The following is a 15,432-nucleotide window of genomic DNA, read 5'->3' as shown; positions in this document are numbered from 1 at the left end:
TTCCCTCTAGCACTCCAATATACCATAAACTAAAAAGGGATATCTATATAATGCATAAAAATAACCTCTTAGATACCTCTCGACTTTGAAATCTCTCAGCCATTGAAACTTTATTTTGTCTTATTTCTCTTCTTCCTTTTGGTCAAAAAACCTTTCTCATTCCCATGGTGCCAGGTTCCAGCTTATCCTGGGACTCCTGTTCCATGTTGCCAGGGAGATTTACACCCCTGGGAGTCATGTCCCATGTAGGGGAGGGAGGGCAGTGAGTTCACCTGCTGAGCTGGCTTAAAGAGAGAGGCCACATCTGAGCATAAAAAGAGGTTCTCTGGGGGGTGACTCTTAGGCTTAATTATAAGTGGGCTTAGCTTCTCCTTTGCAGGAATAAGTTTCATAGGGGCAAACACCAAGAGCAAGAACTCTACCTATTGAATTGATTGTCTGCACTGCTTGTGAAAATATCAGGGATTTCCCAGATGGGGAAGTTTAATATTTCCTTCCTTCTCCCCAGTCCCCCAAGGGGACTTTGAAAATACCTTTTTTATTCTTTGCCCAAATTACTCTGGGATGTATATGGGCATCACACTAAACTGTACAGACCAACAAGTTCTCACGCCTTATTCAAGATTCCACATAATTATGGTGTTCGAATAAACTGGCCATACCGGTTAAATTAGATAATGCACTTTCCAAAATATAAATTTTTCACCAAATAAATATCTCTCCGTCTGGTCTCACACAGAAGTTGACATTTTAAAATATGTGCCATATCATCCTTTACCCTGATTTACCTTAGTCCTATCCCAATAAGCTTCTAAAATGGTTAATTTTATGTTATGTGAATTTCATTTCAATTAAAATACCAAAAACATCTTGAAGATGACTCTGTAACTATATAGCTTGTCACAACTGCCAATAGTTTGACAACTGTGTTAGGGCAGATGACCCAGTTGTGGGCTGCCCTGTGTCAGGAGAGTGCACCTGAGGTGTTGTCACTTCTCTGTACACCACATTAGTCAGTGCACACAGGAGCATAGAGTCCATTTCCAACAGATATTAACTAAGCACCTATGATGTGCCAGTACTGACAGTGCAAAGGTGAGCTACAAAGGACACTGTCCCTGCCCTTTTGGAGTACATGCCATGATGTTCAGCTGTGTCCCAAACAAGATAAGTGCAGAATTTGAGAAGTGCTTAGAAATTTTAAAAACAGCTAGACATTATCATGATATCCAAGTGCACATTCAATGGGCTCAGCTCCTTGAACAGGGCTGTCTTAGTTTGCCTGAGCTGCTATCACAAACACCACACAAGGGGTTTTGGCTTAAAGAAGGATCCTCTCCTCTCTCGTGTTGGCTCTTGCCGTTTCCTCTGACTTCTTGTTTCTGTGGCCTACCTGTGGCCTTCTCTTTATAAAGTGTCCAGTAATCCGAATTAAGACCCACGCTGGTCCAGCTGACCAGCGCTTAACTAAAAATAACACCTTCGAAAGTCCTATTGTCAATGGGTCCACATCCACAGGGACTCAGATTAAAATTCAGAACGTGTGTTTGTTTGTTGGGAGTCCATAATTCAATCTACCACAAGACCAGTCTTGGTGTTGATAAATTCAGTGGGTGTTTTTCCAGTTAAGTGTCAGTCGTGCCCAGCAGAACCACCCATTGTTTCACAATGGATTGGAAGCATTTTTTAAAAAGCAAAAACAAAACCTTCCCCACAGATAGAGAAGCGCTGGCCCTCAAGGGAAAGCAGACATCAATCAAATGACCTCATGCCTACTTGCCAGCTGGGATGAGTGATGCGAAGAAAAAGAGCAGTGAGCTATGAGAGCAGACAGTGGAGGGGCCAAGCTAGGTGGGGTCAAGAAACCTTGGGGAGTTTTTCCAACTGGGAGGGAAGACACAGGGAGGAGGAGCGAGAGACCATGGGCAGAACTGGACAGGAGGGCAGCAGGGAGGGCTCCTGGAACATTTCCATTCATAGACATGACCACAAGTGCCCAATGCTCAAATGACAAGCCTAAGGAAGACAGAGCCCCACCAGCAAGCTCTGGCACCGTTGCTCCTAGCAATTGTCTCAGCCCCTTCATTCCAGTTAGAAGACTGAAAAGCAGGGGTAAATAGAGGGGTTCCAGCATTGAGGGTGCCACCTTGAGCGGCCACAGTATCCCACTTCTCCCATGTCTTAAAATCCACCATTTCCCAATGTGATGGGTACTCCCAGCTCCAGTCCTATGCCAGAGCTCACATCTCTGAGCCTTTGCAATGTTGTTCCTTCTCCCTAGAATGTCCTTTTGTGCCCCATCCTCCAGAGGTTTCACCGTTAACCCTCATTACAAATGTAGAGACCTACATGGTTGGGCCCTAATACGTCTGGAATGAGCTTGCAGCAGACATGTCTTTTAGGCTCTGCCTGAGGTAACCTGCTCAAAACAACTCACCAAACCAAAAATGCTGAACCCTTGAGTTCTACTATCAGTGCTGTCCCCCCCCCCTTTTTTTTTTTTAACATTTTCTGTTGTGAAATATAACATCCATACAAAAAAGCAATAAATTTGAAAATACATTGTAAAAAGTAATTATAGAATAGATTTCAGAGATTGGTGTGGGTTGCAGTTCCACAATTTTAAAATGGTTTTTCCTTCTAGCTGCTCCAAGACACCGGAGACTAAAAGAAATATCAATATAATGATTCAGCAGTCATACTCATTGATTAAATCCTATCTTCTCTATTATAACTCCCCTTCTCCTTTGATCCTTCTCCCAATCTTTAGGGGTATTTTGGCTATGCCCATTCTAACCTTTTCATGTTGGAAAAGGATGTCAATTATATGGGATGGGGGATGGAATTTGTTGGTGTTCTTGGAGGGTCTGGCTGCTCTGGGTTTCAGGACTTATCTGGCTAAGAAACTGTCTGGAGTTTTAGGTTTCTAGAAAGTAATCTTAGTGCGTGAAACTTTGCTAGGATTTCAGATACAGTTCTAGATGTTTTTTAAGGTTAATGGGAATGGTTTTGGTTGGGGTTTGGCAAACCCTGGTATGCCAGTTTGAAAAGATGTATGTACCCTAGAAAATCCGTGTTTTAATAGTAATCCCATTTTGTAAAGACAGCCGTTTCTTCTAATCTCTATTCAGTTCTGTATATTTGAAACGTTAATTAGATCATCTCCCTGGAGATGTGGCGCAATCAAGAGTGGTTGTTAAACTGGATTAGGTGGAGATGTGTCTCCACCCATTCCAGGTGGGTCTTGATTAGTTTTATTGGAATCCTTTAAAAGAATAACGCTTTGGGAAAAGCTGGAGAACTACAAGAGAAAAAGCCATGAGATTTGGAGAGAGCAGAGAAGGATGACAGAACGCTGCAGAATGACAGCAATGAGAAGCAGAGAGTCCACCAGCCGGTGACCTTTGGAGATGAAGGAAAACGCCTCCCGGGGAGCTTTGTGAAACAGGAAGCCAGGAGAGGAAGCTAGCAGATGACACTGTGTTCGCCATGTGCCCTTCCAGATGAGAGAGGAACCCTGACCTTGTTCACCATGTGCCTTCTCACTTGAGAGAGGAACCCTGATCTTCATTGGCCTTCTCGAACCAAGGTATCTTTCCCTAGATACCTTCAATTGGACATTTCTATAGGCTTGTTTTAATTAGAACATTTTATTGGCCTTAGTACTGTAAACTAGCAACTTCTTAAAATTCCCCTTTTGAAAAGTCATTCAATTTCTGGTATATTGCATTCCAGCAGCTAGCAAACTAGAACACCTGGTAATTAGCGATATTTAGCTGGAGCCTGCAGAATAGCCTCTTGACACTATTTTATTCTTAAAATTCCAAAATTTACAAGCCGTCTGTTCCCAAAAAGCAAGAACTGCCTCCCCCCACCCCTTCCCTTATCCCCTGGTAACCTCTGATCTACTCTCTTTCTCTATGAATTTGCCTATTGTAGATATTTCATAGAAGTGAATTAACACAGTATTTGTCCTTATGTGCCTGGTTTATTTCACTCGGTATAATGTTTTCAAGGTTATTCTTTGTTGCAGCATGGCTCAAAATGTCATTCCTTCTTATATCTGAATAATATTGAATGGTATGTATGTACTATATTTTGTTTACCCATTCATCTGTCAATGGACACTTGAGTTGTTTCTCCTTTTGGCAACTGTGAATAATGCTGCTATGAATATTGGTGTTTGAGTTTGTTTTCAATTCTTTGGAGTATGTACCTACAAATGGAATTGCCAGGTTAAGTGGTAATTCTATGCTTAACTTTTTGAGGACCTACCACACTGTTTTCCACAGCACCATTACACATTGACTTGAAGAAGGTAAAATTTGTGAGTTGATGTTTGGAGCTTGTCAACACTATGGGAACAAAACCATACAGGATCCACCCCTGATGCAGAGTTAAAATGTTAAGGGCCCAAGGAAAATGTCAACTAAAAGGCACTTGCAGCAAGAGATCCCGGTGTGGGTGGCATTCCCCAGGAACCTTCCCAGGAACTCACAAGGCTTTTGGCTCTCTCCCCAGTGACACTTATTTAATGTTCCTCCTACTAGAGGCCACCAGAGGTCAGGGCCAAGGTCAAGGTGGAGTGGAGGCAGTACAGGGGCAGTAAGAATGGCTAGAAACTGGAGCCACGGAGAGCCAGCTGGACACTCTCTAGTATATGCAAACATGTTTTCCTTAGAATTTTGAGGACCCCTGGTTTTATCCCTAAGCACCATGGACCAGGTCTCTGCAGGCACTTAGGGACCGTGAACACAAGCAGAAAAAGGAGAGGGGCCTGGGGCAAGGAGCTGTCAACAGCCTTTTCTTCCTTTGGGGAATAAGCATGGACACAGTGAGGGTGGACTCTGGACAGGAATGAGGGGATGCTGCCTGCCTGACTTGATTCTCTTATGGTCAGCAGGTTGGGGAAACCCACTGAGGAGATCAGAGAAATCCTGACCTTGAGTGTGCTCATTCATTCATCCATTCATTCATTTTTCCAGCAAAAAAAAAAGCAAGTGAACCAAAAGCAACAAGAATTCAACACTTGGCTCTTGGCTCCAATTCAGTGCCCCTGATGAGTGGATTTGGGGAACTTCCAGGAGAAGTACCGGAGTACAGAGCTCCAGGATACACTCCTCCTCCTACAACAGCTAATGGACAGGCAGAAATTGTCTGAAACAACTGTTCTGGAGCACTGTACAGCATCCAGGGAAGAGCATGACAGAGTCTGAGAAAACACAATAAAGAACTGAGTGTAACTTCCTCCACGGCAACTGCCAGTGCCCATCCCCAACTCCTGGAGCGAACTGTCTCAGTCTGATCCCTGGCTGATTGCTGCAGACGGAGAGGGGCATGGAAGCCCTCTTCCCCAAGAATGAAGCAGGTGAAGGGGCAGAGCTGAGTACTGATGACAGCTTTTGATTGGTGGATTTAGGTCACTGAATCCTGTCTCTGATTCCCTGATCCACTGTTTACCCACCACCATGATCACTATTCCAAAACTGCTCCTGGCAAGGGTGAAGGGAGTGGAGGCTCAAAGACACATGGCCTCAGGGCTGTGGGGAACTGTTTGCTGAAGAGCACTGTGCCGGTTTGAAACTGCTGTGTACCCCAGAAAAGTCACATTCTTTAATCCCCATTTAATGTGGTTGGATGGGGTCTTTTTGAATAAGTTGTTTCTGTGGAGATGTGACCCATGCAGTTGTGGGTGGAATCTTCTGATTAGGTGGTTTCCGTGGAGATGTGTCTCCACCCATTCAAAGTGGCGTTGCTTTCTGGAGCCCTTTAAGAGGGAACCATTTTGAAAAAGCTGTAGAGCAGACACAGCAGAGACGTTTGGAAATAAAGAAAGAAAATGCCCCCAGGGAAGCTGCTTGAAACTGAGAAGTCAAAGACCCCAGCAGATGACAGCCACATGCCTTCCCAGCTGACAGAGATGTTTTCGGACCCATTGGCCTTTCTTCAGTCAAGGTATCTTTCCATTGATCCCTTAGTTTGGACATTTCTATAGCCTTAGAACTTTAAATTTGCAAGTGAATAAATTCTCTCTGTAAAAGCCATTCCATTTCTCTATATTGCATTCCAGCAGTTTTAGCAAACCAAAACAAGTACTATCTGCTTGGTAGGCCAGTAAAGCACAGCTTCAGAGGGCTGTCAAAAAGTTTTTTTGGAAAAAAACCCAAAATAAATAATAGGGGGTAGGGGAGTGGGATGTTTGCGGTGTTCTTTTTTTTTTCAGTTTTATTCTTATTTCTATTTTTTGAAGTAATGAAAATGTTCAAAACTTGATTGTGATAATGATGATAATGTGAACCACTGATTATACACTTTGGATGATTATATGGTGTGTGAATATATAATATATCTCAATAAAATTACGTTAACATGAACTTCCCAAAAAACAAAGAAAAAAAGTAAAACAAACTAAGCAAGCAAACAAACAAAATTCAACAAATGGTGTTGCAATAATGGGATACTCGCATGGACAAGTAATGAAATGTGACCCTATCATACAGCACACAAAAAAATTGCACTAAAAAAAGTTTTTTTGGTGTCTTTCCTGATTCTTTCCAATCTTATGGGTGCAGCCCCTTCTTTTAATCCTGATTCAATATTTTAGGGTGGAGACTTTGATTAGATTATCTCCACAGAGATGTGCCGCGTCCAATTGTAGGTGTGGTGTTTTGATTAGCGGGAGATGTGCCTCCACTCATTCAAGGTGGGTCTTGATTAGTTTGCTAGAGTCCTTTAAAAGGGGAAACATTTTGGAGAAACCTCAGATGCAGACTCTTTTTTAAAAAAATTTATTTATTAATTTAAAAATTAAGAAACAAAACAAAGCATCAACGTACACAACCAGCAATTCACAATATCATCACTTAGTTGCATATTCATCATTTCTTAGAACATTTGCATCAATTCAGAAAAAGAACTAAAAAGACAATAGAAAAAGAAAGAAAACGAACACAGGAAAGAGAAAAAAAGAGATTATACCTACCATACCCCTTACCCCTCGCTTTCATTGATCACTAGCATTTCAAACTAAATTTATTTTAGCATTTGTTCCCCCTATTATTTATTTTTATTCCATATATTCTACTCCTTTGTTGACAAGGTAGATAAAAGGAGCATCAGACACAAGGTTTTCACAATCACACGGTCACATTGTGACAGCTGTCAGATGCAGACTCTTGAGAACAGCTGCTTCAGAGATGACAGAGCTACAGATGTTTGGAGATGCTGGGAGTGCCGACAGAGAGAGAAGATGCCTATACATGGGCAGAACCCAGCAGAAGTCGCTATGTGCTTTCCCATAAGATGCTGAGCAAGCCAGAACCCAGAGTGGTGTCCCAGAGGAGCTAAGTGAAGGCCTACAGACAGAGAGGAACCCACTGGCATCACAAACTGGAAGCAACGGAACCAGGAACAAGGACCAACAGACTCCAACCATGTGATTTCCCATATGACAGACATCAGCCTTTCTTGAGCCAAGGTGTCTTTTCCTGGATGCCCTAGGTTGGACATTTTTCTAGCCTTAGAACTGTAAACTTGTAACGTAATAAATTCCCTTTATAAAAGCCGTTCCATTCTGATATATTGCATTCTGGCAGCTTTAGCACACTAATACAGGTTTAAAGTGAGTCTCTTGTAGACAACACATAGATAGATCAAATATATTTTTTATCCATTCAGCCTGTCTAGGTCTTTTGATTGGGGAGTTTAATCCATTAATGTTCAATGTTATTAGTAAAAAGGCAGTACTTTCTTCAACCATTTTATCCTTTGGCTGTTTATGTCAAATCTTATTTTTGTATCTTTTTTTACTCTTTTAGCTACCCTTACTGATAGTCTTCATTTGTCCACTCTCTCTCAAACCTCTCTCTCTCCTGTCAATACTAAGACACTCCCTTTAGTACTTTTTTTGTGGGGCAGGTCTCTTGTTAGTGAACTCTCTCAGTTTCTATTTATCTGTGAATATTTTAAACTTTCCTTTATTTTTGAAGAACAATTTTACAAAATAAAGAATTCTTGGCTGGCAGTTCTTCTTTCAGTATCTGAAATATATCATACCAGTGCCTTCTTGCCTCCATGGTTTCTGCTGAGAAATTGGCACTGTCTTATTGAACATCCCTTGTATGTGATGATTCACTTTTCTCTTACTGCTTTCAGAATTCTCTCTTTGTTTTTGGAATTTAACATTCTGATTAGTAAGTATCTTGGAGTAGGTCTATTCAAATTTGTTCTGTTCGGAGTATGTTGCACTTCTTGGACCTGTGTACTGATGTCTTTCATAAGAGTTGGGAAATTTTTCAACCATTATTTCTTCAAATATTCCTTCTTCCCCCTTTCCTCTGATCTTCTCCTTCTGGGATATCTGTGATGTGTATATATGCATGCTTTATGCTGTCCTTCAATTCCCTGAGACCCAGGCTCCATTTTTTTCCATTCTTTTTCCTATCTGTTTTCCGTCTGTATGATTTCAGATCTCCTATCCTCTAGTTTGCTGACCCTTACTTTTTCTTCTTCAAATCTTCCTGTTTTTTGTCTCCACTGTATTTTGTCCCTTTTATTATGACTTTCATGCCATAAATTCTGTTATTTTTTATGCATGCTTTTGAATTCTTCTTTATGTTCACCCAGAATCTTCTTTATATCCTTTATCTCTTTTGCCACATGTTCCTTCATCTCCTTGAATTGATTTAAGGGGTTTGTTTGAAAATCACTAATGAGTAATTTCACCTCCTGGTTTTCACCTGAAGTTTTAGTTTGTTCTTTTTACTGGACCATGTCTTCCTGTTTCTTAGTATGGCTTGTAATTTTTGCTGAGATCTAGGTGTCTGAAGGTCAGTTTTTCTCTCTCCTAGAGTTTTATTGTTGATTGGCTTTATGTTAAGGTTCTTCTTTGACACTTAATTCAACTTATTCTAGATCTTTAGAATTGCCCATGTTTAACTGATCAGATTTTTTAAACATTTTTTTTTTTTTTTTTTTTTTTTTTTTTTTTTAAGACAGAGAGAAGGAAGGAAGGATAGAAGGAAGGAAGGAAGGAAGAAAGGGAAACATTTTTTAAACAGTTTCTTGTTTTATTGTATTCTGTTTCTCCGTTTTTGTTACATGGGCTGGGGCCGGGAATCGAACCGAGGTCCTCCGGCATAGCAGGCAAGCACTTTGCCCGCTGAGCCACCGCGGCCCGCCCCAGATTTTTTAAACATTTTTTAATTGAGAAATATAACATATATGCAAAAAAGCAATAAATTTCAAAGTACATTAACAAGTAGTTATGAACAGATTTCATGAGTTTGAACAGTTTGGTATGAGTTACACTTCCACAATTTTAGGTTTTTCCTTCCAGCTACTCCAAGACACTGGAGACTAAAAGAAATATCAATATGATTCAGCACTCATACTCATTTGTTAAATCCTATCTTTTCTGTTATAACTCCTCCTTCTCCTTTGATCCTTCTCTCAATCTTTAGGGGTATTTTGGCTAGGTGTATTCTAACATATTCATGTTGGAAAGAGGTGTTGATAATCTGGGATAGGTGGATGGAAATAGTTGATGTTTTTGGAGAGGCTGGACCCTATGGATTTCAGGTCCTATCTCGCCTAGGAACCCATTATGTTTCTGGAAGGTAACTTTAGTACATACAATTTTTGTATAATCTCAGATAATGCTCTCGATGTTCTTTAGGATTGACAGAAATGGTTGGTGGTTGGCAAACTCTGGTAACTAACAATATCTAGGTGAAGCTGGTGTAAGAGTAGCCTCCAGAATAGCCTCTCAACTCTCAACAACCCCCATTTGTATGACTTCATTGAGACATATTACCTGAATGAGCAGGTAAAATCCATCAAAGAGTTGTGTGACTATATAACAAACTTGTGCAAGGGAGGGGCCCCGGATTCCGACTTGGAAGAGTATCTCTTTGACAAGCATACTCTGGGAAACAGTGATAATGATAGGTAAGCCTTATGCCACCTTCACCAGTCACAAGTGCATGCATGTTGTGTTTACTTCTACCTTTTCTATAAATTGAATCAACACCCACTAAGTTCTTTCATTTGTGCCATTCCTTCAAATAAAGTGATTTGGTACCCCCTGTTCTAGTTTGCTAGACACTGGAATACAATATACCAGAAACAGAATGGCTTTTTAAAGGGGGGGAATTTATTTAGGTTGCAAGCCCCCAATTCTAAGGCCATGAAAATGTCCCAGCTAAAGCAAGGCTATAGAAATGTCCAATCTAAGGCATCCAGGAAAAGATACCTTTGTTCAAGAAAGCCAATACGTTCAGGATTCCTCTCTCAACTGGAAAGGCACATGGCGAAGATAGTAATGTCCACTAGCTTTCCCTCCAGGCTTCTTGTTTCATGAAGCTCCCCTAGGGGCATTTTCCTTCTTCATCTCCAAAGGTCTCTGGCTGCATAGGCTCTGTAGTTCTCTTGTCTCTGATACTCCTCTCTCCAAAATGCTTCATCTTTTAAAAGATTCCAGTAAACTAATCAAGACCCACCAGGAATAGGTGGAGTCACATCTCCTTCTAATACCCACAATTGGTGAGTCACATCTCTATGGAGAAAATCCAATCAAAAGATTACAACCCACATTACCAAATAAGGATTAAAAGAAACCCACAAGATTGGATCAGGATTAAAACGTGGATTTTCTAGGGTACATAATCCTTCAAACCAGCACACCCCCTCAAAAAGAAAGTCCTGAAAAATCTACCTCAAAGCTGCTAGAGCTAATAAATGATTCATCAAAGTAGTGGGATACAAGATCAACACGCAAAAGTCAGTAGTGTTTCTTTAAACTAGTAAGGAACAATCTGAGGCGGAAATCAAGAAAAAATTCCATTTACAATAGCAACTAAAGGAATAAAATATTTAGATATAAATTTAACAAAAGATGTTAAGGACCTATACACAGAGAACTACAAAACATTGCTAACAGAAATTAAAGAAGACCTAAATAAATGGAAGTACATCCCATGTTCATGGATTGGAAAACTAAATGTTGTTAAGATATCAATTCTACCCAAATTGATTTACAGATTCAATCCAATTCCATTCAAAATTCCAGCAATCTACTTTGCAGAAATGGAAAAGTTAATTATCAAATTTATTTGGAAGGGTAAGGGGCCCTAAATAGCAAAAAAAAGATCTTGAAAAAGAAGAATAAAGTTGGAGGACTCATACTTCCTGACTTTAAAGCATATTACAAAGCTACAGTGGTCAAAACAGCACGGTAGTGGCATAAAGATGGACATAATGAGCAGTGAAATCAAATTGAGAGTTCAGAAAGAGACCCTTATGACTATGGCCAAATGATATTAGACAAAGCTACAACTCCACTCAACTGGGACAGAATATTCTCTTCAACAAATGGTGCTAAGAGAACTGGATATCCATATGCAAAAGAATGAAAGAGGATCCCTATTTTATACAAAAAGTTAACTCAAAATGAATCAAAGACCTAAATATGAAACCAGGGGCCATAAAACTCTTAGAAGAAAATGCAGGGAAGCTTCTTCAAAAACTGGTGGTAGGCAATGGTTTCTTAGACTTTACACCCAAAGCACAAGCAATGAAAGAAAATAAATAAAAGGGATTGTCTCAAAGTTAAAATTTTTTGCACCTCAAAGGACTTTGTTAAGAAAGTGCAAAGGCAAAGGGTATGGTAGGTATAATCTTTTTTTTTTTCTTTCCTGTGTTCGTTTTCTTTTTCTATTGTCTTTATTTCTTTTTCTGAATTAATGCAAATGTTCTAAGAAATGATGAATATGCAACTAAGTGATGATATTGTGAATTACTGATTATGTATGTTGTTTTATTTTGTTTCTTTATTTTTTTAATTAATAAATAAATTTAAAAAAAAAACAAAAAAAGTGCAAAGGCAACCTACTCAAAGGGAGAAAATATTTGGAAGCCACTTATCCAATAAGGGTTTAATATACAGAATATATAATGAAATCCTACAACTCAGCAGTAACAAGTTAAAAGAAAATAATTTTTGAAAAGAGCAAAAAAAACTTGAACAGACACTTTCCAAAGAGGAAATACAAATGCCAAAAAGCACATGAAAAGATGCTCAACATCACTAGTCACTAGGGAAATGCAAATCAAATGAGGTATCATTTCATACCAACTAGAATGGCTACTATTTAAAAAAAAAAACAAAAAACAGAAAACTACAAGTGTTGGAGAATATTCCCACTACTACTAGGAATGTAAAATGGTGCAGCCTCTGTGGAAGCTACTTTGACGGTTCCTCAGGAGCTTAAGTGTAGAATTGCCATGTGATCCAACAATCCTGCTATTCAGTATATATCCAGAAGAACTGAAGGCAGGGACTCAAACAGACATTTACACACCGATGTTGCTAGTGGCATTATTCACAATTGCCAAAAGATGGAAGCAACCCACATATCCATCAACAGATGTATGGATAAACAAAATGTGGTCTATTTAAATGATGGAATATAATTCAGCTCTAAGAAGGAATGAAGCACTGATGCATGCGACAGCATACATGAGCTTTGAGGACATTATGTTGAGTGAAATAAGCCAGACACAAAAGGACAAAGATCATATGATCTCACTGATATGAACTAATTATAATGAGCAAAGTTACAGAGTTTTAGAATCTAGAATATAGGTTACCAGGAGATAGAATGAGAGCTGATGCTGAATTTTTGCAGAATTTCTATTTAGATTGATGGTAAATGTTTGGAAATGGATAGTGGTGATGGTAGCACATTAATGTTAGTATAATTCATAGGGCTGAATTATGTGTGTGAATATGGTGGAAAGGGGAGATTTGGGGACATTTCTGTTAGTAGAAGGCAACTTAGAGGATCAAACATGGGACCGTAAAACACAATGAATCTTACTGTGGACGATGACTGTGGTTAATGGTACAAATAGAAAATAATGTGTTTTTTGTGAATGGTCGCAAATGTAAGTAACTATTACAAGGTGTTAATAATAGGGTAGGATATAGGGAAAAATACACCTAACGCAAACTATGGACTATAGTTACTAGCGATATTTTAATATCCTTTCCTCAATTGCAACAAAGGTACCACACCGATGTGAAGTGTCAACAATAGGGAGGTATATGGAAACGTATTTTTGTTACATGACTTTTATGTAAACCCACAACCTCTCTTATTAAATAAATAAGAATAATCTTTTAAAGTAACTTTCTAAGTGAAATAAACCAGACACAATGTACTACATATGGCATGATTCCATTTTTGTAAAATGTAAGTATAAATAGGGCGGGTCGCGGTGACTCAGCAGGCAGAATTCTCACCTGCCATGCCGCGGAGACCGGGTTCGATTACCGGTGTCAACCCCGGCAAAAAAAAAAAAAAAGAAGAAGAAGAAGAAAGAAAGAAAGAAAAAGAAAATGTAAATATAAATAAATCTGGCACTTGGTTCAAGCGTCTGTACTGCATAGGAGCTGCGCAGCAGCTTTGGGAATTTGGGGTTCCAGGCAAAAGCACAGCCTCCCCGACTTGCCTTATGATTATGGCCCGGTATCAACGCGCAGTTTATGCAGCTGCACCACAGTGCATAACTGTGAATAACTTGAATGCTATGGAGAAGTTTAAAGAGGCGCTGGCAAAGGGTGGTGTTGCAAGTCAGATAGCTCCTCAGCCTGCCCTGAAGTTCAGTGGTGGAGGCCATAATAATCATACCATTTTCTGGACAAATCAGCCTGGTGGCCTTGGAGAACCCAAAGGGGAGTTGCTGGAAGCCATCAAGCATCAGTATGGTTCCTTTGATAAATTTAAGGAAAAATTGACAGCTGTATCTGTTGGTGGTCAAAGTTCAGGTTGGAGTTGGCTTGGCTTCAATAGAGGACAGGGATGCTTACAGATTGCTGCTTGTTCTAATCAGGACCCAGTGCAAGGAGCAGCAGATCTTATTCCACTGCTGGGAATCGATGTATGGGAGCATGCTTATTGCCTTCAATATAAAAATGTCAGACCTGATTATCTAAAAGCTATCTGCAATGTAATCAATCAGGAGATTGTAAGTGAAAGATACATGACTTGGAAGAAATGCAATGTTAACCATTACACTGAATATGTAAAACTCTTTATGAGTGTTTTTGTAACAGTATAGAATCTGCAGCATAGGAAAAATCCTCTCTATTGTAGCATTTCTAAACATTGCTTATTGAGATATTTCACAAACAAAATTCAATGATATAATTTCACATTTTAGAGGTTTGGGGAACTGTTTGAAAATATTGAGTGCTTAGATTTAGTCGTTTGATGAACATTTTCTTTAGAGCACTAAAATAACCTAGAAGGTTACAATTGTCATCATAAAGACCATAAAAAATATCCCATCCCTATACTCTTGGAGCCTCTAGGAAAGTTTTATATTTCTGTTTTATTGCAGTTATAGGAAGTCCAGTCTTTTGCCCAGTTATTTTAAAAATATTTTTATTAATAAAACTTAACATACATAAAACACTGAATGAAGCTGCATGTGAGAATGATAGAGGGAGGAGGGCTGGGGGCATAAATGAAATCAGAAAGAAAGATAGACAATAAAGATTCAGATGGTATAATCTAGGAATGCCTAGAGTGTATAATGATAGTGACTAAATGTACAAATTTAAAAAATGTTTGTGCAAGAGGAAGAACAAAGGAATGTCATTACTGCAGGGTGCTGAAAATAGATGGTAATTCATATTTTAAAATTTCAACTTATGTGTGAGACTAAAGCAAAAAATATTTATTTGGTACAAAATTTATATTTTGACTAGCGCATCTCCTAATGTAACTTATGTTGATAGCTTAATTGAACACCATAAGTACTTGGAATCTTGGGTAGGACATGAGATTTTGTTGGTTTGTCCAGGGTGATGCCCCGATAAATCCTAGAGTGATTTGATCAGTGAGTGGAACAGTATTTGCAAAGTCCCCTTCAGGGAATGGTGAGAATGGGGAGAATGGGGAGAAATTCAAATAAATTTAGTTTGAAATGCTAGTGATAATTCAACTTGGGAAAGCTGAATTCTTGATATTCTCACAAGCAGGGTGGACAACCAAAGCTATAGTCTGAGCCCCCAGTCTTGGGGGTTATTCATATGAAACTTAACCCCACAAAGGATAGGTCAAGTCTACTTAAAATTTAGGCCTAAGAGTCACCCCCAAGAGAGCCTCTTTTGTTGCTCAGATGTGGCCTCTCTCTCTCTCTCCAGCCAACACAACAAGCAATCTCACCACCCTCCCCCTGTCTACGTGGGACACGACTCCCAGGGGTGTGGACCTTCCTGGCAACGTGGGACAGAAATCCTAGAATGAGCTGAGACTCAGCATCAAGGGATGGAGAAAACCTTCTCGACCAAAGGGGGAAGAGTGAAATGAGACAAAGTGTCAATGGCTGAGAGATTCCAAACAGAGTCGAGAGGTTATCCTGGAG

The 15,432-nt window shown here is 39.6% G+C and overlaps 1 pseudogene; it reads left to right on the top strand.

Annotated features, from left to right (window-relative positions):
* The first annotated feature begins 12,849 nt into the window (after positions 1–12,849).
* LOC143649189 (superoxide dismutase [Mn], mitochondrial-like) lies at positions 12,850–14,121 on the top strand (annotated as a pseudogene).
* The last annotated feature ends 1,311 nt before the right edge of the window (positions 14,122–15,432 follow it).

Source organism: Tamandua tetradactyla, chromosome 11 (genome assembly GCF_023851605.1).
Source record: "Tamandua tetradactyla isolate mTamTet1 chromosome 11, mTamTet1.pri, whole genome shotgun sequence".
Lineage (NCBI taxonomy): Eukaryota > Metazoa > Chordata > Mammalia > Pilosa > Myrmecophagidae > Tamandua > Tamandua tetradactyla.
This window is presented reverse-complemented; position numbering and strand designations above follow the sequence as displayed.